The 26,678-nt window shown below is 46.2% G+C and overlaps 1 pseudogene; it reads right to left on the bottom strand.

Moving 5' to 3' along the window:
- The window catches only part of LOC116507290, a 44,818-nt pseudogene that overhangs the window by 5,580 nt on the left and 12,560 nt on the right, over positions 1-26,678 (bottom strand).

The following is a 26,678-nucleotide window of genomic DNA, read 5'->3' as shown; positions in this document are numbered from 1 at the left end:
GCTCTACATGGGGCTGCCCTTGAAGAGCATTCGGCGACTTCAGCTAGTCCAGAATGCGGCCGCGCGAGCGATTGTGGGTGTACCTCGCTTCACCCACGTAACACCTATCCTCCGCGAGCTGCACTGGCTGCCTGTTGATCTCCGGGTGCGCTTCAAGGTCCTACTTACCACCTACAAAGCCCTTCCTGGTAGTGGGCCTGGGTACTTGAGAGACCACCTACTGCCAATTACCTCCACTAGACCGATTCGATCGCATCGATTAGGCCTCCTCCGAATTCCATCTTCCAGCCAGTGCAGACTGGCAACTACCCGGAGGAGAGCCTTCTCGGCAATGTTCCCTCTAATTTTTTTTCAGTGTATGCGGAAAAGTATAGTGTTTGAGTGGCACATTTTCATGTCTGAGCACCTGAATTTTTTTCACAGATGTTTCACAGAGCAATTGATTTATAGGATCCGAATTGGAATGGAGAAAAATGGTTGTATGTGTGTGTGTGTGTGTGTTTGAGTGAGTGAGCGAGGGTTCTGGTAAGGGAACTGTGCCTATTTAGAAAAAAAGGTAAATTATTGCAAATATGATATATGTTTCTAGAGAGAGAGGGGGGGGAGAGAGAGAGAGAGAGGGAGGGAGGGAGGGAGGGAGAGAGAGAGAGAGAGAGAGTATCCCTCCTTCCTTCAGCCCAACACACTCTCGCTGGCATCCCAACCAGACGAGAGGGACTGCAGAGGGTCTCCCTGAGTTTAGGGCAGCGAGTCAGGGCTGGGCCAGCTTGGGCACCGCAGAAAAGCAGTGGCAGCCAAAAGGGGAAGGGCAGGAACAGCCTGAAGCCACCCCCACACCAGCTAGAGAGGGTGCTGTGACAGCCGCCCGGGACGAGGGGACGGCGGTGGCCAGGATGGGCAAGGGCTGCCCACCCTCCCCACCCAAGCGGGCTTCTGGCACAGCTCTAGCCGGCAGCTCTCCTGGGGATCCATGGTCCAGAGCGCTGCCGCTTCCAGCGGGATATATTCTGCCAGGCCCTCGGCGGTGTCTTTAGGCAGGGATCTCACCTGCCCGCCAGCAGCTCCTCCAGCGTCCCGTCTGGAAGCAGCAGCACAACGGTCGCCGTTACCAGGGGTGAAGGGGTGGCGGTGGCGAGAACAGGGGAGCGCCACCCCTTCCCCTTCCCCAACATTGGCTGTTGCGCTTCCGCCTCCATTAGCAACGTGGTTGTTAAGTGAATTGCTGCAGTTTTTAAATTAGTAATGCAGTTGTTAAGTGAATCACTGCCATTTTTAAATTAGTAACATAGTTGTTAAGTGAATCACTGCAGTTTTTACATTAGTAACACGGTTGTTAAGTGTATCGCTGCAGTTTTTAAATTATTAACACGGTTGTTAAGTGAATTACTGCAGTTTTTAAATTAGGATCACGGTTGTTAAATGAATAGCTGCAGTTTTTAAATTAGTAACACGGTTGTTAAGTGAATCACTAGTTCTTAAATTAGTAACATGGTTGTTAACTGAATTGCTGCAGTTTTTAAATTAGTAATGCTGTTGTTAAGGGAATCATTGAAGTTTTTAAATTAGTAACACGGTTGTTAAGTGAATCACTAGTTTTTAAATTACTAACACGGTTGTTAAGTGAATTGCTGCAGTTTTTAAATTAGTAATGTGGTTGTTAAGTAAATCACTGCACTTTTAAAAGTAGAAACATGGTTGTTAAGTGAATCATTACAGTTTTTAAATTAGTAACATGGTTGTTAAGTGAATCATTGCAGTTTTTAAATTAGTAACACGCTTGTTAAGTGAATCACTAATTTATAAATTAGTAACACAGTTGTTAAGTGAATCAATAGTTTTTAAATTAGTAACAGGGTTGTTAAGTGAATCACTAGTTTTTAAATTAGTAACACAGTTGTTAAGTGAATCACTGCAGTTTTTAAATTAGTAATGCAGTTGTTAAGTGAATCACAAGTTTTTAAATTGGTAACAGGGTTATTAAGTGAATCACTAGTTTTTAAATTAGTAACATGGTTGTTAAGTGAATCGCTGCAGTTTTCAAATTAGTAATGCGGTTGTTAAGTGAATTGCTGCAGTTTTCAAATTAGTAATGCAGTTGTTAAGTGAATTGCGGCAGTTTTTAAATTAGTAACACGGTTGTTAAGTGAATCAGAGTTGGAAGAGACCATGGAGGTCATCTAGTCCAACCCCCAACCCCCCCAAGCCGGAGAGCCTACAGTGTAGGCAGGGCCTGGGCTGCAGGCGGTGGCGAACAGGAAGGGAAGCGAATGCCAGCCAGCATCCCTGCCTTCTTCCTCCGAGAGCCGCTTCTTTGCCAGCCTCTCAGCTGATCGGTGCCAGGCAGCCCCCGTGACACGTGGACCCTTTGCTGCCGCGCGGGGCGAGCACTGCCGGGGGGGGGAGATCCGGGGGAGAGGAGGGAAAAGGCATCCCGAGCAGAAGTTTCCCTTCTCCTCCCCCTCCCCCCGCTGACTTCTCCCCAGCAGCGCTCGTCTCCAGCCGCAGCAGCCCTGGCGGCTCCCAGGGAGACTGAAAGGGGCGCAGCGCTCTCCCAACCGCCGAGGAAGGCAGAGGAGCCGGCCCTGGGCTGTTGGGAGAAGCGCCCTAACCCTCCCTTCCCTTTGGCAGCCGCCTGGCAGAACAGGGAGATTTCTGACATTCTGCAGCTGGAACCAGCCAAGCGCTCTGCGCACATCAGCCGCCCAGGAGCCCCGAGGCTCACCACCACCGTCTCCGGAAGCACCAACGGCCTCCCGGAGAAGCCAGATGTGGCTTCAGGGAAGCCCCCGGGGGCTGCAGAGGGCAAGAAACACCCCCAAAGGGCCAACTACAAGTTCGGAAATGATCTCTCTCTGACTTCCAGAGGGCATCTAGGAGGGCGGGGAGGCCATTTCTGCCCCCCCCCCAGGCTTCAGGAAAGTCTTTGGGAAGAGGAAGTCCATACGTTTTCTCTCTCTCTCTCTCTCTCTCTCTCTGTGTGTGTGTGTGTGTGACATGCGCATGCGCAGTTGGGTAGGGAATTGAGTGGACACGTGGGGGACCAATGGGAATTCTTCCTTCTGTAGCGTCATCGGTCTCCGGGCAGAGTTTTCCTTGATTTCACCAATCAGAAATCAGAGTTCAGAAAGGAGGGAAGGGGGATATTTTCAGTCACATTTAAAGGCATTAAAAAACACTGCGCTGCACTTTGAAACTTGTGCGTGGTGTTTCTTTGTTACCTGCGCGGCCGCTCACGTGCGCAGCTTAGAGGGAACGCTGCTTCTCGGTGGCTGCTCTGACCCTCTGGAATGAACTCCCCATGGAGATTCGGACCCTCACCACCCTCCAGTCCTTCCGCACCGCTTTAAAGATCTGGCTGTCCCGGCTGGCCTGGGGTTAAGATTTTAACCCCACTCGAATTGTGTGATTGTGTGACTGTTGTGTTCTCTTTTAATATGTTGTATTGTCTCCATGTGGAATATTGTCTGTCCTCCCCCCCCTTTTTTTAAACTGTGAGCCGCCCTGAGTTCCCCCAGGGAAAAGGGCAGCATACAAATTTCAATAAAAGTAAAAAAAGTAAAGTAAAGCATGGAAAAAGAGATATCATTGGCCTTGACCTGCCTCATCTCCAAAGCTTCTCCACTTTGGCTTGCCATCTAATTCTATTTCTGATGTTAATTCAGAGGGATAGTGCCTCAAAATTGGTGATAGTTGAGTAATCAAAGATACAGAGTTTCTACATTAAGCCATTCTTTGAAGCAGCACCTACCTAAGAAATGTTGGGTACAATTCAGCATTGACAAAGCAGACCATTTCGAAAGCCATAGTAATTCCTAACCTGCCAAAGGAACCTGTAATAATCTTTAACCAATGCATATCTGAAAAGAAAGCATATGTACATAGTTTACCCAAAATAATTTATTAGACGAAGATGATTAATACCGGTGACATAATAGGTAATCCTCATTTTGCAACCACAACAGGAATTAGGACAACTGGGAAGTGGTCGCTCAGTGAAAAATCACACAACCACAATTGTGCTCAAAATTGTTTTACTTTCTTTTGTTTTACTGCATCAGAAGGATACAACTCTAAATAGCCAGATGAAGCTAAATGGTGGGGTAGGTTCCTGGAACTCAATTCACAAGGAAGCTGGATAAATTTTATAATCCTTTTACCCAATTCTCCCACCCTTTAAAATGCTCACCTGGCACTGGAATAATTAGCAAGAAGAGAATTAATGTTTGTATGTACATTCATTGGATAGGAAGGATTACAAGAGAGTATGCAAGCAAGCAATGAGGTATATAAAGGAATGGGGCCTACAGTTGAAAACAGAGAGCTTAGGAGGCAAACAAAAGACTTTAGCATGAAAGTGATTAAAGGCTTATCAGTGTCAGGCTGATGGTGCAAGCCATAGAAGAATTCTAACCAATTAGCAATAGCAATAGCAGTTAGACTTATATACCGCTTCATAGGGCTTTCAGCCCTCTCTAAGCGGTTTACAGAGTCAGCATATTGCCCCCAACAACAATCCAGGTCCTCATTTTACACACCTTGGAAGGATGGAAGGCTGAGTCAACCCTGAGCCGGTGAGATTTGAACAGCCGAACTGCAGAACTGCAGTCGGCAGAAGTAGCCTGCAGTGCTGCATTTAACCACTGCGCCACCTCGGCTCAATTAAGGTCACAGGTGAACTTGTTAATTTGCCTGAGCTTTTTGGGGGGATTCACTGCACTGTAGAAAAAAGCAGTTCAGGAAGAGATAGCTTGTTTAGGCAATCTCTCTACTCTGGAGGTGAGGTGGAGAAAATCATGTCATATATGTGGGCATTGGTAGCAAAGTTCCTTTTTTCATCACCATCATAAATGCAGATGGTCACTGTCCAAGGCAGTCACTAAGTAAGGACTACCTGTGCAATTTCCCAGAGAACTAGTGGTAAAGATAAGTCCCCCTAAGCAGGGATGTCAAACCCAATTTCATTGAGGACTGCATCAGGGTTGTGTTTGACCTGCAGGTGGGCAAAGAGGGGGTGTGATCAGGGAAGGCATATTGGGAGTGGCCAGGGTGGGGGTGACCACCTTGATGTCATTTGTGTTGGGGGTACCTTTTGTGGCCAAGTGCTAAGGCAGGACTTCCCTTAGATCCTCCCTTACTCTCATTATAATCTCCTTCCTTCCTTCCTTCCTTCCTTCCTTCCTTCTCTTCTTTTTACTTCCTTGTTCATTCTCCTTTCTTCCTTCCACTAGTTTAGTGCAATTAGTGAGAAAGGGATGTTCTCAACTTTTGTAAACAAGGGAAACAAAAGTCTGTTGTCTGTTCATAACTAGAAGTGTCTTGAGTTTTGGAGAGATGATGCTCCTTAGAATCCTCCACTGTTGGGAGAATTACAACAAATTGGATGGAAAGGGATTTAGGCAGGAATTAGAAAAGATACTCTTAGGACATATTAATAACACATAAGCAATAAATGTAATAGGGAAGGAATAAATGGCCTGTTTCTGATCATGTCCTTTATACATGTCACTATCCATCTCTGCATTCAACTTCTTAGAAAATCCATTTAAATACCCCATAGTTAATTATTTAATGATATGTGTAGTATGTCTGTTTTAAATAAATTTCAAAAATCTATTTGATATTCTTTTGCACTGAAAGTAAGTGTGAAATCCACCAGATAGCTTCATTCTGACCACTATATTAGCTTTGGTGAAGTGGTTCAGTCCATTTATATCAGAGTTCAGAAAACCTGAATCCCTCAAACATCTTTATTCATCATCATGATCATCACCATGATTATCATCACCATGATGACTACGATCATCGTCATTTTTATCCATATTGTGCATAGTTTTTTTTTTCTTTATCAAGTGACGCTCAAACTTCTTGGGTTTTTTCCTCTTGATGCCATTGCAGAAAGGCTGCTTGTGACCACCATTTTGCTAAAGTAAATTCTTGCAGCATTTTCCTCAAGCTGCCCTTGGTCAGGGCAATTATAAAAGATGGGCAGACATTATGTACTTACCATCTGGACAGAAAGCTGTAATAAGGCAAGCAATTCCGGCCACCAGATTAGCAGCTGCCCAGGGATAACGACGGCCCACCCGCTCTATGGTAATGATGAGGATGAAAGCAGCTGGAAATTCAATAAGGGTGGCATAGAAAAAATCCAGGTAAACATTTCCACCAGCAACCCCTATGTGCATAATAAGTCCTTGGTACATTATGGCACTCGTGAACCTAGGAAAAGAGGAGGAACAACAGTTAATTGGGGCTAGATTTATTGTCTAGCAATAACACTTAGACTTATATACTGCTTCACGATGATTTTACAACTCTCTCTAAGCAGTTTACAGAACCACAAGCCTTGAAAAAAATCAGTGCTCCAGATTTGACACGTCAATCTCACATTATATTACTAATATAAGCAAGCTGGTTTATGATCAAGTTTTGTTAGCACGGTAGAAGCTTTTTTGTCTTCTGGAATTTTTACTGTTAAAAAGAGTTTGGTTCTCCAAACTGTAATCTTTTCAGGGCAATACAATTCCAATGTATTCAGAACACTCAGTATGGAAAAAAAAAAAAGAACTGTCTGGAGCAAGGCTTAATGTTATAGAATGATGATGATGATATTATCTATTCAATCATGTCCAACACTTGGGTGATTCTATGGGTCAGTCGGTGTCTCCACATCTTCCAATCTTGCACTACTTCTTTTAGTTTTTCTATGTTGTAGTTGGTGCCAGTTTTGATGGTATCCAGACACTGTGTTCTTTGGTGGCTTTGGTTTATTTTTTACCACTAATACAGTAATGTTCTAAGAATATGGACCCAATTTTTTAATCAGCAGAGGAGTCTGAGCTTCAAGCAAAATATGAACTCTAACCAAGGATTTACCTGAGTCTCAGTTGTACAAAAAATTGTAAATGTTACATATTAGGGTTATGTGTGTACCAATAGAGCCAACATAGCTGGCATAGCTAAAGTAAACAAGGATTCAAAGAAATGCATGAAATAAATGGCCTCTTACCAGTTATACATCAAAATTAATGTGTATTTCCTCATCTGTGGTGTCCTCACAAGGTCCAGCAGTGAAGGGCTAAGCTTTGTGTCATCTTCCTGTTCTTCTTCAAGATTAATATTCTATAAGGTAACAATTGCAAAATAAATAAAAAGACAAGGAAGATAAATACATACATATCCATCATATTGTTTTTGTTCAGGATAAACATTATGCTGAAAACAGAAATTGAGTAAGAAATGTAAGGCATGAGATAAGAAAAAGTTAACCTAAAAGAAAAGAGTTAAAGCTAATTAACATCAAGCCCAACATCTTCTCTCTTTGAGGACTACATTCATTCCAGTTTACCCTGCAAAATTGCAGGTGACCAGGCAATCAAAGTCCTTTTATCAAATCAAATTTGTATCAAATCACATGTAAAAGGGGTAGAACTTCCACACCCACCATTCTGATGTTAGTCACAGCCTCTGCAGATGCACCTGACTCTTCATTTATATATTTATTTTGCAACTTTAACCCTCTTTCATTCTTTTTCTATGACCAACTCTACATTCATTCAAACTTTTCACTCACTTTCCCTCTCAATCTCCATTCATCCATACTTTTACATACTTGACCCTATAGCTTTTTCTCTTGCTGTACATATCTTTTAAATATCTCATCATGAGATTTTGTTTTCACATTGATAAAAGAATATTATGATCTGTTGTAAGACTATCAATAGATGCAAACACAAAGCCGCCTCCCTTTTACTCCAAAAACATGAGAAAATGACCCAGAACATTGCTGCTTATATTGCCTGAGTAGAATTTTCCTATTTGAAAATAGAGTACAGGCTGGAATTCATGTGTTGTAACCTCACTTTGCATCTAATAAATATCATCAATCAGAACTTTGAGACCTTTGTTCTTTAGATTAACCATTTCCATTTTGGATAAATACAAGAGATGTCTGATGCCAACTCTTACTATAGTCTATTTAGTTTTATCTTTTTGCTGACATACTTTTATGTCTGTTCCATCAGATGATCATCTCCCTTTTCTGTTGTCTGATGTTGCTTTTAATTTCATATGCTGCTCAGAGAGGTCAAGAAGTTGGAGGGCTTTAGAAATGGAAATAAGTACATAAATACTAAACTCCCACTTCTCTAATGGAGAGAAACAAGCTCTTGAATGCAACTTTTTAGCATTGTTCAACATTCATTCCTCAGAACCGACAACATGACATTCTACCAGTATTTGCATGTCTTAAAATATTTCCATGCATTTTCCGTCTTTAATTAATATTTTTAAAAAGAAAAGTAAATTCATCTACTTGCTCTAGTTTTTTTGTCAGGTATGTATACATTGTAAACATTTCATTCATCTTTATACTAGTGTTTTTCAAAGTGTGGTTCAATTATCCTTCTCAGTGGTTCACAAAATCAATATTACTTGCCAGACTATGTTGAAAAACAATTGATTGATTATGTACTTGGTCTGAGGGGTAGTGAGATCTTGCCCCTGTCATGGTCGGACCACTTCCTACTGAGGCTCGACTTTCGGAGACCAATCCCCCGCTGTAGGGAGGAGGAACCGATTAGGTGGTTCCACCCCAGGCGTCTTATGGATCCCCAGGGTTTCCAGACGGTGCTTGGAGTTATGCCTGATACTCTCGCCCGCAGCTCGGTGGAGACCTTAGTCACCACTTGGAACTTGGTGGCGGCTGAGGCTCTCCACTGGATTGCGCCTTTACAGCCGATCCGCGGCAGTGGATCCAGGAGGGCTCCTTGGTTCACCAAGGACCTCCGGGAGATGAAGCGCCAAAAGAGACGCCTAGAGCGCCGCTGGAGGTCCAGTAAATCTGAGTCAGACCGAGCGCTATTAAAAGCTTGCATCGGAGCATATCTATCGGCAATACGGACAACCAAGAACAACTACTGTATATACTCGAGTATAAGCCTAGATTTTCAGCCCACTTTTTGGGCTGAAAAAAGCCGCCTCGGCTTATACTCGAGTCAGTGAAAAATTTGCCCGAAATGGAGGAGAAAAAGGGGCGGGGCCATGCCGCTGGGTGACGCTCGTGAATGGCCCAGTGCCCCTGTGAGTTTCCCCTCCCTCTGTGTCAGTTTGCCGCGCAGCGCGCACCGCACCATCCCCCCTCCTCACGTTCTAATGTAATGCAGGGCTGTCTTACGATTCCCCTTCCTCCCCCTCCTGCCACTCTGCAACGATGTCCCACCTCCTCCTTGTTATGGCAAGCAGCCACATAGCGATGTCCCACCTCCTCTGGTACAGTGATCCAATGATAGGAATCACTGTGCTGTGTGTCATAGGAGGCGGGACATCGCTCCCGCGGCTGCACGGGACATCATCATCACAGCGGGACATCAGCATCATGAGGTGAGTGAAGTATTTCATTGAATACACCGCTAGTTTACTGTTTTTCTTTGAAATAAATATTCAAAAACATTATTGGTATCTATTTTTACTTTTGAAATTTACCGGTAGCTGCTGCATTTCCCACCCTAGGCTTATACTCGAGTCAATAACTTTTCCAGTTTTTTGTGGTAAAATTAGGTGCCTCGGCTTATATTCGGGTCGGCCTATACTCGAGTATATATGGTATATTGCCGCTCTGATAGCGTCCGCTGAGTCTTGCCCTGCCGCCCTGTTTAGGGTGACCCGCTCCCTCCTAAACACGAGGGTTGCGGATAACCCTTTACAGGGTAGAGCAGAGGAATATGTCCAGTTCCTCGCGGACAAAGTTGCTCGGCTTCGGATGGACCTGGACTCCAATTGCGCAGAGCCAGCTGGGGTACCGGGGGAAGGTCTTGAACGTCATCTCTGGACTGACTTTCAACCTGTTGCCCCTGATGAAGTGGACAAGGCCATGGGAGCGGTGAGTGCTGCCACATGTATACTGGACCCGTGCCCCTCCTGGCTGGTCGTGAAGAGCAAGGAGGTGACACGGAGCTGGATCCAGGCGATGGTGAATGCCTCTCTTCGGGAGGGCTTCTTCCCACCGGCATTGAAGATTGCGGTGGTGAGACCACTCCTGAAGAAGCCATCGCTGGATCCAGCCATTTTGAACAACTATCATCCAGTCTCCAACCTCCCCTTTATTGGGAAGGTTGTTGAGAAAGTGGTGGCCTCTCAACTCCAATGGTCCTTGGATGAAGCCGATTATCTGGACTCCTTTCAGGCCTGGCTACAGCACGGAAACCGCTTTGGTCGCGTTGACCGATGATCTCTGGAGAGCCAGGGATGGAGGTCACCCCTCCATCCTAGTGCTCCTTGACCTCTCAGCGCCCTTGGATACCATCAACCATGGTATCCTTCTGCGACAGTTGCGAGAGGTGGGGGTGGGAGGCACCGTTTTTCGGTGGTTCTCCTCCTACCTCTCAGACAGGTCGCAGTCGGTGTTGGTCAGGGGGCAGAGGTCGACCCCTAGGCCCCTGAAATATGGGGTGCCACAGGGTTCGGTCCTGTCCCCCCTCCTATTTAACATCTACATGAAGCCACTGGGTGAGATCATTCGACAGCATGGGATAAAATACCATCAATACGCGGACGATACTCAGTTGTATCTGTCCGCCCCATGCCAACTCAGTGAAGCGGTCGACGTGATGTGCCAGTGCCTGGAGGCTGTCAGGGTCTGGATGGGGGTTAACAAGCTTGTGCTCAATCCAGACAAGACCGAGTGGCTGGTGTGTTTCCCTCCCAAAAATTTGGTTAGTAATCACTCAGGCTGGGGGGTGAAATTCTACGCCCCTCAGACAGGGCTCGCAACTTGGAAGTCCTCCTGGACCCACAGCTGATTTTAGAACACCATTTGTCGGCTGTGACCTGGGGGGCATTTGCTCAGGTTCGCCTGGTGCACCAGTTGCGTCCCTACCTGAACCGGGAGGCACTCGCAACAGTCACTCACACCCTCGTGACCTCAAGAACGGACTACCGCAATGCGCTCTACATGGGGCAGCCCTTGAAGAGCATTCAGAGACTTCAACTTGTCCAGAATGAAGCCGCGCGAGTGATTGTGGGTGTACCTCGATACACCCACGTTACACCTATCCTCCGCGAGCTGCACTGGCTTCCAATCGGTCTCCGGATACGCTTCAAGGTGCTAGTTATTACTTATAAAGCCCTTCATGGTATTGGACCTGGGTACTTGAGAGACCGCCTGCTGCCAATTACCTCCCAAAGACCCATTAGATCGCACGGGGTCGGCCTCCTCCGGGTTCCATCCACCAGCCAATGCCATCTGGCTACGACCCGGGGGAGGGCCTTCTCTGTTGCAGCTCTGGCCCTTTGGAACGAACTCCCCGCGGAGATTCGGACCCTCACCTCTCTCCTGGCTTTCCAAAAAGCCGTTAAGACCTGGCTGTGCCGGCAGGCCTGGGGTTGATGAGCTCCCTTCCCCTCTCGACGGGTGTGGTTGTTGGTTATTTTAAATGTCTATTTTGTATTGCATGTTTCCCTTTCCCGTTGGAGTTGTTCGCCGCCCTGAGTCCCTTTTAGGGAATAGGGCGGCATATAAATGGAAAAAGGAAGGAGGAAGGAAGGTACTATCAAGTCACTTTCAATTCCCAGGAATCACAGATTTTTTTCCATGACAATCTATCCCTAATATGTTCTTTCAGGTTTCCTAATGAAAAATAATACAATATTAAAATCCCATCAAACCCCATCATTCATGGTAGATGCATCTTTCTGGCAGTGTAAATGTGTAGTACACACCACCCACCATCCATGTGTCTGCTCAAATCCACTACTGAAAGATTCAAATCCATCTAATAAAGCAGAGGAGGAAGAAGATCAGATAAGGTTAATAGACTGCGACAACATCCTATGACAAAAGCCTACCAATAATAAGTAGGCACATGTAGTGTTTAAGACTCACCTCAAAAAAAGCTGGTACAACTTTTCCATTTTTTTTAGCAATTTCATCCACGAGTTTCATAGCTCGGGCATTCTGTCCTTGAGTGATTAGCCACCTGGGTGACTCAGGGATGCACCTACAAAAGAACTGGAATCATTAATCTGGTCCAGAAATGCTCATGGCAAAAAACAAGCTCATAGGATGGGACCAGACATCTACCTTCTTCTACATGCATTAATTAAAATAGGCTTGTTGCACTTTAAAGATATAACCAATTTACTGTTATGTGACACGAACAGCATTATTTCATAAAAGGAATACATCCATAGCAGGTTAGACAGCAGTAACATAGTTCCGAAGGAAATGGAGATGTAGGAGAAGCAAGCAATGAAAATTACCTATTGTTCCTGGTTATTCACAAATCAATTGTTGGATGCCACACAAACATTATTTTATTCTTGTAGGATGATAAGGGGTGGGTGGGTTTCTGTTTATTTCTTGACAAATAGATGACTATGACTACATGTTCTTGGCTTCCTTCACTCCTTTACTCAAAGGTGGCTTATTTGAGGTCACAGGTAGCACCACCTTTGAAGCTGGAGTGGCCCCTTATTGGTCACAAACCCTTTTGCAGCCTTTGTTGGCTTATAGCAATAAAAAATAAAGCTTTGCAGGGGAGGCTGTTGATACCATATAATCATTCTTTAAGGCCATGGTTCTCAACCTGTGGTCTGTGGACACCTGGGGGCCACAATGTCATCATAGGGGGTCTGCAAAGGCTTGAAGAAATATTATGATTTAAATCTTGGGTTAAGTCTTGGGGGGGGGGGTCATGTTCCATAGTCATGTTCCATGGCCACAAAAAGTATTTAAAGGGTGACTGTAGTGCAGAAAATGTTGAGAACCACTGCTTTAAGGCAATCTTAGCATACATGTCTCTCAAAAAGGAGAATGTTTTATTACAATAAACTCATCTCTAAGTCTATCCTTCACCACTCTAGTTCTTAGGATATCTGGTGGCAACCATGATTTTGGCTAGACTGGTTTAGTAGTTTAGTAATTTGTGGAAAACAGCCACTAAATAGAAATAATTCACTTTTGTGCAGAAGAGAGGAAGATGAGTTACTGGGAACCAAGCTGAGTCATTTATTAGAAATAAGCAAGTAATTATGGGCCTCATGGTGTTGTTAAATTACAACTTCCACAATCCTTCACAATTGCTATTGAGGATATGGCTGCTTGATGTTGGAATCTAATATCACCAGGAGATTCTCCATCCCTATCCTAATTCCACTAGACCCAATCTTCCCTTGTTCCATAATAGAATCTATTCCTTGGATATTATAGGCAAAAGACTGACTGAGCAAGACGTTCTTACCAGTAGTAGAGTAAGAGAAGGAACATTGGAAGAGTAACAGCAAGTTGAAGCCACCTCCAGTTAGGAATTGCATAAGCCAAAGCATTGAGGATGAGGAGGCCAAAACCATATGCCATTTGATAGAGAATGGCCACAGTCCTCCTGTAGCTTGGACCAACAATTTCGGTGACTGAAAAATAAAATGACAACTTTCCATATTAATTCTTAATTGACAAATAGCTTATTTGTAAGCTTTGATTAGAAAGAATGCCTGTAAGCAAAAGAAATGGTGGAAAACACATTTGTTTCAAACAATAAAAACTAATAAGGGAGATCAATTTTGAAACTGGAAGAAAATGATGGAAATGATACATAGTCTACCAATATCTATGATCTCTTTGGTTTCTCAGTGGCTTTTAGTAATATTAACCATGACATCCTCCTGGAACTCTGGGTCCAACTTAGGAGGTATAGTGCTTTAATGACTCTGCTTTTTATTTACTTGTTTATTTAAATAATTATTTAATTTGTTCACGCTCATCTTGCCATGATTTGCAAGGGATGTCTCAAAAAATAGTGCTGTAGCTTCTGTCTTATCCCTTGGTTTTGATTCATGAGGTGCCTCCAGATTCAATTTAATGCAACATTTGAATTAAATTGGTGGACAAAATCATCCAGAGATCTGGGCACAAAAATTCAGAAGCACCCTAAAAAACATGGTAAACTTACAAATGAACCAACTCAGTTCATTGCGTTAAATCCATATTATTGCAACAAAAGGTATTTGTACTCTCTTTTAACCTTTGTTCATCTGTGGCTAATTGCAATATAAATATAACCCACCAACATCTTCCTTGTTCCAAGTCCTCATGAAGCTGCCATCATTTGATCCCTGGTTGTACCAAAGGTAGCTTTAACTCAAACTTGGCTATTTTGGTTTTGAACGGCTGCTTTCTCCCTTTATTTCTCCAAAAACAGTTTTAATGTGAATATATTCTGGCATGCTTTACCAACTATTCCATATCTTATGAGATCAGATTGACTCCTGGAAGCTAGGACCCAATCTCCTATTGGCCACTCCAGGCTGGTATGGGCACACACCCTCATTTATGATTTCTGGGAACTGTTATCTAAGGAAATTCTTGTTTGGACACTAAGAAACTTTCAGTTTTTTTAATGAGTTCTCCATCTATGCCTGCCAAGTCTCCAAGACTATATACTTTCGAGTTTATATATATATATGACAGCCTTCAACACTGACCAAAAAATAGCCAACATCTTAAGAAACCCCAAAGACAAAATCCTAGAAAACCAAGGAGTCTACGAAATACCATGCAAAATCTGCTCTGCAACATACATAGGACAAACGAACAGGAGAATAAATGCATGCATTGCAGAACACAAGAACGCAGTAAGAAAAAAAGAAAAAACCTCCTCCCTTTTCTAGCACCTTAAAGCTACAGGACATGAAATTAATTTTGAAGGAACCAAATTAATCTCCAAAACTGAAAGTTCAACAAGAGAATATTTATAAAAGCTATCGAAATAGAGAAACACCCCCACAACATGAATAAATGTGACAATACCTGATGCCTACCAGACATCTGAAAACCAGCCCTAGTCAATAAATGAGGGATTATTAGGGAAAGTCTAGGACCTCAGGAGGTCACTGTGCCTCAGATAGGTGGGTGTGAGTCCCTTTTTGTGAAATGGGGCCTTGGAGTTTAGGTGGGCCTTTTTGTTACATACCTGTCTCCCTGCTACGTTTCATCGGCCCTGCCGGAGCTGCTGAATGTGTTAGCTGGATTGGCGGTTGATTTCCCCAGGCTTATGATCCAATCTGCCTTCCATTGGCAAGACATCTGAGTCAGCTCGGGAGTTCATGGCTTCTATGATGGCTATGGACCTAACTCAGTTAATTCAAGATCCCACCCATAATGGGAGGGCACATGCTCGACCTGATTTTTGTCTCTGGGCAGTGGATGAATGATCTAGATTTAGGGGATATTTCTATCCAACCCCTATCATGGTTGGATCATTTCCTCATCAGGCTTGACTTCCATACTGCTACCCCTCACCGCAGGGAGGCGGAACAGAAGAGATGGTTCCGCCCCAGGCGCCTGATGGACCCTGAAAGGTTCCTGATGGAGCTTGGGACTTTTCCTGAATCCCTTGCTCACAACTCGACCGAAGCCCTAGTGGAAGCCTAGGATAGGGCGGCCACTGGGGCCTTGGATCGTGTTGTCCCTTTGTAGTCTCTGACCTGATGTCGATCCCGGGTAGCTCCCTGGTTTATTGAGGAGCTCCGGGAGATGAAACGCTGGAAAAGACACCTAGAGAGTGGTTGGAGGCACTGTTCCCTCTAAGGTGCGCGCCTGCGCGGCCGCGCACATGGAAAGAAATCCCCGCGCAGGACTTTTCAACTCCCGCGCAGAGATTTCTTTCATAGCAAACGTGGGGAAGTCCTTTGCAGGCAGCTAGAACTGGCCGCCCGCAAAGGACCTCCCCAGAGGAATCTCATGTCCTGCAGCCCAAACTTTCTCCTCCCAGCAACTTGGCCTGTTGGATACAGTTGTGGCGGGGGAAGAATGGGCTGGGTGGGCTGGCTGGCTGGGGAGGGGGGAGCCCTTTAAAGCCCTGCTGCCGCGTCTTCCCAGCAAGACTTCCTTTCGGCTCGCGGTTTCCCTTGCCTGCCTTAACCAAAGCTTGGCGCCCCGCCTCTGCTTTCGCTCTCCCTCCCTCAGCTGTGCAGCAGCAGCAGCTCTCAGCCTAGGGCATCATGCAGGCTGTGGAAGGAGGGGGAGGAGGAGGGAACCAAAGAGAGGATTTTAGGGGCCTGCGCCCCACAGCCAGGACCGTCCTTGCGCCTCAAGCCGCGTTTCTTCGTGCAAAGCCCTTCGGGCATCAGGCGGAGCTCTCGGGTTGCCCAAACCAGTTCCTCCCAGGTTCAAAACTACGGAGGGAGGAACTGGATTGGGCAACCCGCGCTCACACACACACATACACACATACACACAGAGAGAGATTCGGCTGCGTCCGGCTCATTTGCAAAAAGCCCAGAAAAGGAAGTCGGTCGGGGGCAGAGGAGGGGGGGAGACCCGTCGGAGAAACCGACGGTCCCGAGGCCGGAGGAGGGGGGTTCTTCCCCAGACAGGGCTCCCCAGGAGAGGGCGAGGCACCCCTCCCCCATCTCCCTACTGTCAATGTCGCACAGGAGGGCTGTTTCTATCTCGGTGCTTTCATGGAGAGTCAGCGAGAGATCCAAGCCATCCAGCGAAGGCAGACTGCTGTTTAGTAAGAATGTTTTAAATATTGCATTTCAGCTTATTTGTCATGGATTGCTGATCAACCTACTTGCAAATACAAATTCTTTTTCATATGGCGTGCTGGTGCTCTGCAGATTTTATTTGATTTTAGGAAAAGAAAATAAAGGTTTCTTGGTCCACCTGGACCGGAAAGTCAAAATCCAGAAAATTAACCTTGTTTAGGAAAGTTTTGCACTGATGGAAAAATAGTGTTTTCCAGTGAAAGTTTTTTCCCTACTTTTCCTTGTTTGCTTTTTTGGCCTCTATTCCTTCTCTACTCTCCTCTTTTCTTTCTTCCTTTCTTCTTCCTTTTTTCTTCCCTTCCTTCCTTCCTTCTTTCTTCCTTTCCTCTTTCTCTCTCTTTCTTTTTTCTGCCTCTTTTTCTTATCCTCCCACCCTCCTCTCCCCTTTCTTTTTCTCTTTCTCCTCTTTCCTTTTTTGTCTCTCCCTCTGTCTCTGTTTCTCTCTCCCTCTCCCTTCTTTCCTTCCTCCCTTCCTTCCTCTCCCCTCTTTGTTTGCTTCTTTAAGTGCTCCAATTGCTAATCTACATCAGTTGGTAATTTATTCATAACTTGCTAAATCACTGCAGACTATTGGATAGTAAGGGGGAAAGTATAGTCCTCAACTTACAACAGTTCACTTAATGACTAAAGCTACATCAGCACTGAAAAAAGTGAATTACAGCTGTTCTTCACACATGATCATTGCAGCATTCCCATGGTCATAGGATCAAAATTTGGATCTTTGGCAACTGCCTCATATTTATGACGGTTGCAGTGTCCTGGGGTCACCTTTTGCAACCATCTGCCAAGGAAAGTCAGTAGGAAAGTCAGACTGACTTAACAACCAGGTTACTGATTTAACCGCAGTGATTCACTTAACTGTAGCAAGAAAGGTTGTAAAATGGGGCAAAACTCACTTAACAAATGTCTCATTTAGCAATAGAAACTTTGGGCTCAATTATGGTCGTAGATTGAGGACTACCTGTATAGGGAGATTTCTTTACTTAATGGATATTTACATGGTAGAATTGAGTTTCAAATAACACTAATTTCGTTGTCTTGGGTGACATCTATGAAAAAAATCCAGGTGCTCAGGTATGAAAATGTGCTGCTCAAACACTATACTTTTCCGCTCACACTGAAAAAAAATTAGAGGGAACATTGGTTGGAGGGCCAGCCGGTCCGAATCTAGTAAGAATTCATATTAAATCCTACTTAGTGGTGATAAAAGCAGCAAAACGGCAACATTTTTCCGCAGATAACTGCCCAGCTGCCCTGTTTAGGGTACCCGCTCCTTACTTAACCAAGGAACTGGGAAAGACCCCTTGTAGGGTAGGGCTGAAGAATTTGTTCAGTATATGCAGGATAAAATCGCTCAGATCTGGATAGGCTTGGACTCTGACTGGTAGATTCGGGTGAGTTGACGGGGATGAATCTTGTGGAAACCATCTGGGATGAGTTTGACCCTGTGACCCCCAAGGGCATGGACAGGATTATGGGGAGACTCAGTGCTGCCACTTGTGTGCTGGACCCATGTCCCTCTTGGTTAGTCTCGGCTTCCCGGGAGGTGATGATAGGGGGAGAAATTTTAGCCCCTCAGAGAGGGCCCCCAATCTGGGAGTCCTCCTGGATACGCGGCTTAGTTTAGAAGAACATCTGACGGCCGTGACCAGGGGGGCCTTTTACCAGGTTCGCCTGGTATGTCAGTTGTGCCCCTTCCTGGATCGGGATGCTCTGTGCACAGTCACTCATGCCCTCGTCCTTTCTCACCTGGACTACTGTAACACTCTCTATATGGGGCTGCCCTTGAAGAGCACCTGGAGGCTTCAACTGGTCCAGAATGCGGCTGCACAGATTATCATGGGGGTACCTAGGTGCTCCCATGTTGTGCCCCTTTCAGGCGGCCTGCAGTGGTTGCTGGTTGTCTTCTGGGTGCAATTCAAGGTACTAATTATGACCTTTAAAGAGCTCCAGGATACCTGCGAGCTCTTAGGCCCAGGATACCTGCGAGACCACCTACTGCCACCGGTAGCCTCCCACCGTCCAGTGCGATCCCACAGAGTTGGCCTCCTCAGGGTGCCGTCAGCCAGAAAGTGTCAGTTAGTGACCCCCAGGGGGAGAGCCTTCTCTGTGGGAGCGCCTTCCCTTTGGAATGAGCTGCCCCCAGAGCTTCGTATAATCCCCAACCTCCGCTCCTTCCGACGTGCCCTAAAATGTTGGCTTTTCACAGCAAGCTGGCCTGGCCTGAACAAAATAAAATAAATGATTGATTATTGTTAATTTTAATTGAATTTTTTAAATGTTATTATTAATCTTAATTGGGTTTGTTTTTTGGACATTCTATCTAATTTTTTTTAAACTTTTGTAATATGTGTTGTTGTTTTTTAATGTTGTACGCCGCCCTGAGTCCTTTGGGAGAAGGGCGGCATATAAATCCAATAAACAAACAAACAAAGAAACAATAAATGAGCCCCACCCACCACCCAGGCTGTTACAGCACAAAATAACAACGGACACACAACCAGCACCAATCAGCACCAATCTGCCAATCATGATACAACCACACAGCCAATCAATCCACTTACAGAAACAAAGCCAGCACTCCACACACACACCCCCATCAAGATTTATAGAAAGACGGCAGCTCCGACCACGCTTTAAGCCGAAAACACCAGCCTGAAGATGACGAGTGAGACCTCGCCGAAACGTTGCCAAGACAATCTCAATCTTACACAGGAAAAGACCTGAATACAACAAGACCAGCATACATACATCCATGAAAATCTACGGATAGATAGATAGATAGATAGATAGATAGATAGATAGATAGATAGATAGATAGATAGATAGATAGATAGATGGATATGGATATGGATATGGATATGGATATGGATATGGATATGGATATGGATATGGATATGGATATGGATATGGATATGGATATGGATATGGATATGGATATGGATATATAGATATATAGATATATAGATATAGATATATAGATAGATAGATAGATATATAGATATATAGATATATAGATATATAGATATATAGATATATAGATATATAGATATATAGATATAGATATATAGATATAGATATAGATATAGATATAGATATATTGTGTGAAGCAGATATATATATATATATGGCATCTCACACCAGAACAACTAGACACAAGAACAGTTTTTCCCTGAATGCCATCACTCTGCTAAACAATGGATCCCTACAACTCTGTCAAATTGTCTACTAAGACTGCATTATTCTTCTCTTCTTTCCTAGTACCTATCCCCTCCCACTTATGACTATAACCATGTTGCTTGTATCTTTAAAATTTATATTGTTTAGTTTCCTAGTATAATTTGATTGCTTATTAGTAACCTATGACTATCACTAAGTGTTGTATCATGATTCTTGGTGGATGTATTATATTCTATTTTTCTTTATGTACACTGAAAGTATATTCACAAAGACAAATTCCTTGTGTGTGCAATCACACTTGGCCAATAAAGAATTCTATTCTATTCTATTCTATTCTATTCTATTCCTGCCTTGAAGAATTGCATCATCCCAAACAGCAGCTGACCAGAGAGGAAGAGGGAAAAGAGATGGCTGTCCCTATACTACTTCATCATGCAACCTTCCCCATGTCTGCCAATTCATTACTCTGGAACCCAGGTTTATTGCTTTTCCAGACACAAATGTCAACTGGTAATCGGGATCCTTTTGTATATGGGTTTGTCCACTTCTGAAACAGTACTATATCTCTATGCAGCTCTTTTTTATCACACTCATGTAAAACTCTAAAAGCAGAAAACGTATCTCTTTTTATCCCACCTCGTCATGATTGATGTATGTTTCTCCCCCAGGTGATAATGTTTGGCGGGAGAGGAAAAGAGGGAAACAAGCCTGGGGAAATCCATCATTCCTTATCCCTAATGTGTCCTGTAGACATTCAATAGGAACAACACTGATTTTTGGCATTGGGACTGTGGCAGGAATAGCAGCTTTCATGCTGGTAGATCATTATGGATAAATTTAATTTAATCTGATCATGAGAAGGAAGCCTATATTAATATATATATTGTAGTAAAATTATCACAAATTAATATGGCTGCAAAAGGTTGGCAGTTTAAGACCTAAGTACCACATGGGGGTACTCCCGTTTTTTATTGAGGATTTGAGGATTTATATGCCGCCCTTTTCCCTGAGGGGACTCAGGGCGGCTTACAACAATGAGGGGAAGGGAGTGCAAGACAAGACTTAAAAAGAAAAAGAATCGTGAATAAAAGAAAATTATCCATAAAAACACAACATTCACTCAACATTCGGGCGGGGTGAGAGTAATCCTATCCCCAGGCCTGACGGGATAGCCAGGTCTTGAGGGCTGTGCGGAAGGCCTGGACTGTGGTGAGGGTACGGATCTCCACGGGGAGGTTGTTCCATAATGTCGGAGCTGCAACTGAGAAGGCTCTCCTCCGCGTAGTCGCCAGTCGGCACTGACTGGCGGATGGAATTCGGAGGAGGCCTACTCTGTGCGATCTGATGGGACGCAGGGAGGTAATTGGCAGGAGGCGGTCTCTCAAATAGTCAGATCCACTACCATGGAGCGCTTTATAGGTGGTAAGTAAGACCTTGAAGTGCACCCGACGATCAACAGGTAGCCAGCGCAGCTCACGGAGGATTGGTGTTATATGGGCGAACCGTGGTGCGCCCATGATCACTCGCGCGGCCGCGTTCTGAACTAGCTGAAGTCGCCGGATGCTCTTCAAGGGCAGCCCCATGTAGAGCACATTGCAGTATTCCAGCCTAGAGATCACAAGGGCTCGAGTGACTGTTGTGAGAGCCTCCCGGTTCAGGTAGGGCCGCAACTGGCGCACCAGGCGAACCTGGGCAAATGCCCCCCTGGTCACAGCCGACAAGTGGTGGTCAAAACTCAGCTGTGGATCCAGGAGGACTCCCAAGTTGTGGACCCTGTCTGAGGGGTATAAATTTTGCCCCCCCAGCCTGATTGATGGAACGTTAGCCAAATTTTTGGGAGGAAAACACAACAGCCACTCGGTCTTTTCCGGGTTGAGTACCAGTTTGTTAGCTCTCATCCAGTCTTTAACAGCCTCAAGGCCCCGGTTCATCACGTCCACCGCTTCATTGAGTTGGCACGGGGCGGACAGATACAACTGCGTATCGTCCGCATATTGATGGTACTTAATCCCGTGCCTCCGAATGATCTCGCCCAGCGGTTTCATGTATATGTTAATAGCAGGGGGGACAGAACCGAGCCCTGCGGCACCCCATAGGTTAGGGGCCTCGGGGACGATCTCTCCCTCCCCACCAACACCGACTGCGACCTGTCCGAGAGGTAGGAGGAGAACCACTGTAAAACAGTGCCACCCACCCCCACCTCCCGCAGTCGTCGCAGAAGGATACCATGGTCGATGGTATCGAAAGCCGCTGAGAGGTCGAGGAGAACCAGGATGGACGCGTAGCCTCCATCTCTGGCTCTCCAGAGATCATCGGTCAATGCGACCAAAGCGGTTTCAGTGCTGTAACCGGGCCTGAAGCCAGACTGGAAGGGGTCAAGATAGTTAGCTTCCTCCAAGGTACGCTGAAGCTGTAAGGCCACCACCTTCTCAACAACCTTCCCCACAAAGGGGAGGTTGGAGACTGGACGATAGTTGTTAAGAACTGCTGGATCCAAGGACGGTTTCTTCAGGAGGGGCCTCACCACCGCCGCCTTAAGCGCGGTGGGGAGGTGTCCCTCCCGAAGAGAGGCGGTAACAACCGCCTGGATCCAGCCTCGTGTCACCTCTCTGCTGTTGGCAGTCAGCCAAGAGGGACACGGGTCCAGTATACAGGTGGAGGAACTCACAGCTCGCATAGCCTTGTCCACATCCCCAGAGGCAACATCCTGAAACTCAACCCAGAGGTGGTCTACCAAATTATTCCCCTGTGTCCCGGCTGGATCTGCGGGGGTGGAGTCCAGTTCCGATCGAAACCGAGCAACTTTGTCCGCCAAGAACTGACTATATTCCTCAGCCTTACCCTGCAGGGGTTCCCCGTCTCCCTCCTATTTAGGAGGGAGCGGGTTATCCTGAACAGGGCGGCTGGGCGAGACTCGGCGGACGCTACCAAGGAGGCAATGTGTGATCTTTTGGCGGTTCTCAATGCCCAAATATACTCCTTGGTGCAAGCTGTCAACAGTGCTCGGTTCGATACGGACCTGTCGGACCTCCACAGGTGCTCTAGGCGTCTCCTCCGGCGCTTTATCTCGCGGAGCTCCTCGGTGAACCAAGGGGGTCTCCGCGAGCCGCTGACCCGGAGGGGCCGTAGTGGCGCAATTCGGTCCAGAGACTCTGATGCCGCCGAGTGCCAGGCCGCAGCAATAGTCTCCGCCGAACTGTGGGCGAGAGCATCTGGAATGACCCCAAGCTCCGTCTGGAACCTAACAGGGTCCATCAGTCGCCTGGGGCGGAACCACCTGGTCGGTTCCTCCTCCCCACGGTGGGGGTTTGGCCTCCGGAAGTCTAGCCTCAGTAGGTAGTGGTCTGACCACGACAGGGGAATGGTCTCATTTCCCCTCAGACCAAGATCATAACTCCACTGCTCCGAGAGGAATACGAGGTCGAGTGTGTGTCCCGCCAAGTGGGTAGGGCCTCGGATTACCTGGGTCAGGCCCATGGCTGTCATGGAGGCCATGAACTCCTGCGCTCCGTCAGAGTGTTCACCGAGCGAAGGCAGATTGAAGTCCCCCAGAACCATCAGTCTAGGGAACTCAATTGCTAGCTCGGTTATTGACTCGAGGAGCGCAGGGAGGGCCGCTGCAATGCAGTTGGGAGGCAGGTACGTTAGCAGCAAACCCGCTTGACCCTTGAGGTCCAACTTCACTAGTAGGGACTCACACCCGGCAAGCTCCGGAGCAGGGATCCTACGAGGAGCTAAAGACTCCCGGACTACAATAGCCACACCGCCACCCCTTCCCTGGGCTCTCGGCTGATGAAGCACCTGAAACCCGTCTGGGCACAGCTCTACGAGGGGGACTCCTCCCTCCGTGCCCAGCCATGTCTCAGTAATACATGCCAGGTCTGCCCCCTCGTCTACAATCAAGTCCCGGACGAGGGGAGCCTTATGAATAACAGACCTGGCATTTAGCGACAGCAGCCTGAGACCAGGGTCCTGATCGTTTTTGCCCCAGCTTCCGTCAACTTAGCCAACTAGCAGTTCAAAAGCATATAAATACTTCTTGAATAGATAAATATTTCCTACACTGATGGAAAGATAACAGAGTTCCATGTTCCTTGGCATAGCGTCATGACCACGGAAGTCTTTGGAAAATGCTGGTTCCCCCAACTAAGAAATGGAGATGAGCACTGCTGCCCCCTAGAATCAGACATGATTAGGCAGGGGAAACCTTATCCTTTTCTTTAATCTAATATAAAATGATTTCTTAAAGCTTCAGAGACATCTTTTTCCTTGAATTATTAAATGTATTCAAAAATTTTAGTTTTGAGTTTCAAGAATAGGTTTGATTTATTAGAGTTGGACTTGATTACCATATTTTCACGACTATAAGCCGCACTGAAAATCCTAAAATTTGATAAAAAACCGGCAGTGCGGCTTATAACCCGGTGCGCTTTATGTATGGAAAAAGATCGATTTGACGCTCAAACTTGAAGCACGAGGACGGCTGGGCTGAGCGCCCGTTTCCGAGGCCCCCCCCCGCTTGGTAGGAAGTCCAGATCGAAAGCCAAGCCTGCGGCTGGCTGGCTGGCTGGCCGGACTACCAGCCCCAGCAGCAGCCCCCGGCCAGTTGGGGTAGAGGAATACAAGCCCCATTAGCCCCAGCCCAGGCTTTCCCTCCACCCTTGCATTGACGCGTCGTTCAACCGACCCATTTTCCCCCCGGGTTTTATTTGCCAGCGGAGCCCACCCACCAGACAGACCCTCGCCCCGTTTTCTCCCCCCACCCAGCGTTCCCTCTAAGCTGAGCGCGTGAGCGGCCGCGCTGGTAACAAAGAAACACCGCGCACAAGTTTCAAAGTGCAGCGCAGTGTTTTTGAATGTCTTTAAATGTGACTGGAAATATCCCCCTTCCCTCCTTTCTGAACTCTGATTTCTGATTGGTGAAATCAAGGAAAACTCTGCCCGGAGACCGATGACGCTGCAGAAGGGAGAATTCCCATTGGTCCCCCAGCTGCAAAATGTCAGAAATCTCCCCGTTCTGCCAGGCAGCTGCCAAAGGGAAGGGAGGGTTGGGGCGCTTCTCCCAACAGCCCAGGGCCGGCTTCTCTGCCTTCCTCGGCGGTTGGGAGAGCGCTGCGCCCCTTTCAGTCTCCCTGGGGGCCGCCAGGGTTGCTGCGGCTGGAGACGAGCGCTGCTGGGGAGAAGTCAGCGGGAGGGGGAGGAGAAGGGAAACTTCTGTTCGGGACGCCTTTTCCCTCCTCTCCCCCGGATCTCCCCCCGGCAGCGCTCGCCTGGCACCGATCAGCTGAGAGGCTGGCAAAGAAGCGGCTCTGGGAGGAAGAAGGCAGGGATGCTGGCTGCCATTCGCTTCCCTTCCTGTTCGCCGCCGCCTGCAGCCCACAGCACCCCCTCTAGCTGGTGTGGGGGTGGCTTCAGGCTGTTCCTGCCCTTCCCCTTTTGGCTGCCGCTGCTTTTCTGCGGTGCCCAAGCTGGCCCAGCCCTGACTCGCTGCCCTAAACTCAGGGAGACCCTCTGTAGTCCCTCTCGTCTGGCCAGGATGCCAGCGAGAGTGTGTTGGGCTGAAGGAAGGAGGGATACTCTCTCTCTCTCGAGCAAATAATAAATAAATCCACACGCGTGGCTCGACGGAGCTTTGAAAGCCGCTTTCCTCGCCCGGAGCTTCCCTTCACATCTCTGGAATGGCTTGGCTCCTTTCTTTTTTTTTTTAGGGCACCCCTCCATTGGTGTGGCTTATAACCCGGTGCGCTTTATGTATGAAAAAAGTTTGAAAAATTAACGTTAACTGATACTGCGGCTTATAACCCGGTGTAGCTTATGGTCGTGAAAATACGGTACTACTAATTAGGAAACAGTGTTAAAGATTTAAAACTCTTTTTTTAAAAGAGTTAAATGGGTTCCACTAATATGTTAGATTCTGTCCTCTTGCAGAATTCCAATCTGTAGGAAAGTGTCATACTTACGCAAACTGTAAACCGGCCATCCAGCTGCCCTTGCTGAACAGGCCTTGGATGAAACGAAATATCACAGACCATAAGTAGTTTGGTGAGAAGGCAACAAGTACTCCAGAGATTGAAGTTACCAGGACAGAAATTAAAGGCTTATTTTTCGTCCAAATCTGCATTAAGAAAAGCAATAGATACACATGCTCAGAAGATACAAGGAAAATCATATGCTGAAGCTCTACTTAAGATGGCCCCTAGGGCAGTGTTTCTCAACCTTGGCCACTTGAAGATGTCCGGACTTCAACCTCCCAGAATTCCCCAGCCAGCATTCGCTTTGACTTTGCTGCCATTCGCATTCGCTGGCTGGGGAATTCTGAGAGTTGAAGTCCGGACCATCTTCAAGTGGCCAAGGTTGAGAACACTGCCCTAGGGCTACAGGTTGTTCCCTACTGATGATCACAATTGAACTTCAAATTTGTGTTGTTGAGTGAGAAATTGTTAAGCGAGTTTTGACCCATGTCATGACTTTGTTAAGTGAATCACTAGAGTTGTTAAGTTAGTATCACGGTTGTTTAAGTGAATTTGGCTTTCCCTTTGACTTTGCTTGCCATAAGGTTTGAAAAGGTGATCAAATGACCCCGGGACACTCCAACTGTCATAAATATGAACCAATTGGCAAGCATCCAAATGTAAATCATGTGACCATGGGGATACTACAATGGTTGAAGGGTGAAAAATGGTCATACGTCCACTTTTTCAGCGCTGTTGTAACTTTGAATGGTGACTAATCAAACGTAAGTCAAGGATTACCTGTTCTGCCCTGAGTAGGAGATGGACTCGTAAAGTACCTTCCAATTGTCTCATTCTATCAAATTTGTTTAGCTCTTTATAGGCTCAGCATTTCTGCCTGAGTTCACGCAACATGCAAATTTTAAAACCAGATTCAAATTTGTTCTGCTCATATAAAATATTCTGCCCCCCAAAATTAGGCTTCTGATGATTTATAATTAA

This window comes from Thamnophis elegans, chromosome 4 (genome assembly GCF_009769535.1).
Source record: "Thamnophis elegans isolate rThaEle1 chromosome 4, rThaEle1.pri, whole genome shotgun sequence".
NCBI classification, from domain to species: Eukaryota; Metazoa; Chordata; class Lepidosauria; order Squamata; family Colubridae; genus Thamnophis; species Thamnophis elegans.
Note: the sequence above shows the minus strand (reverse complement) of the source record. Positions and strands in the feature narration are given on the sequence as shown.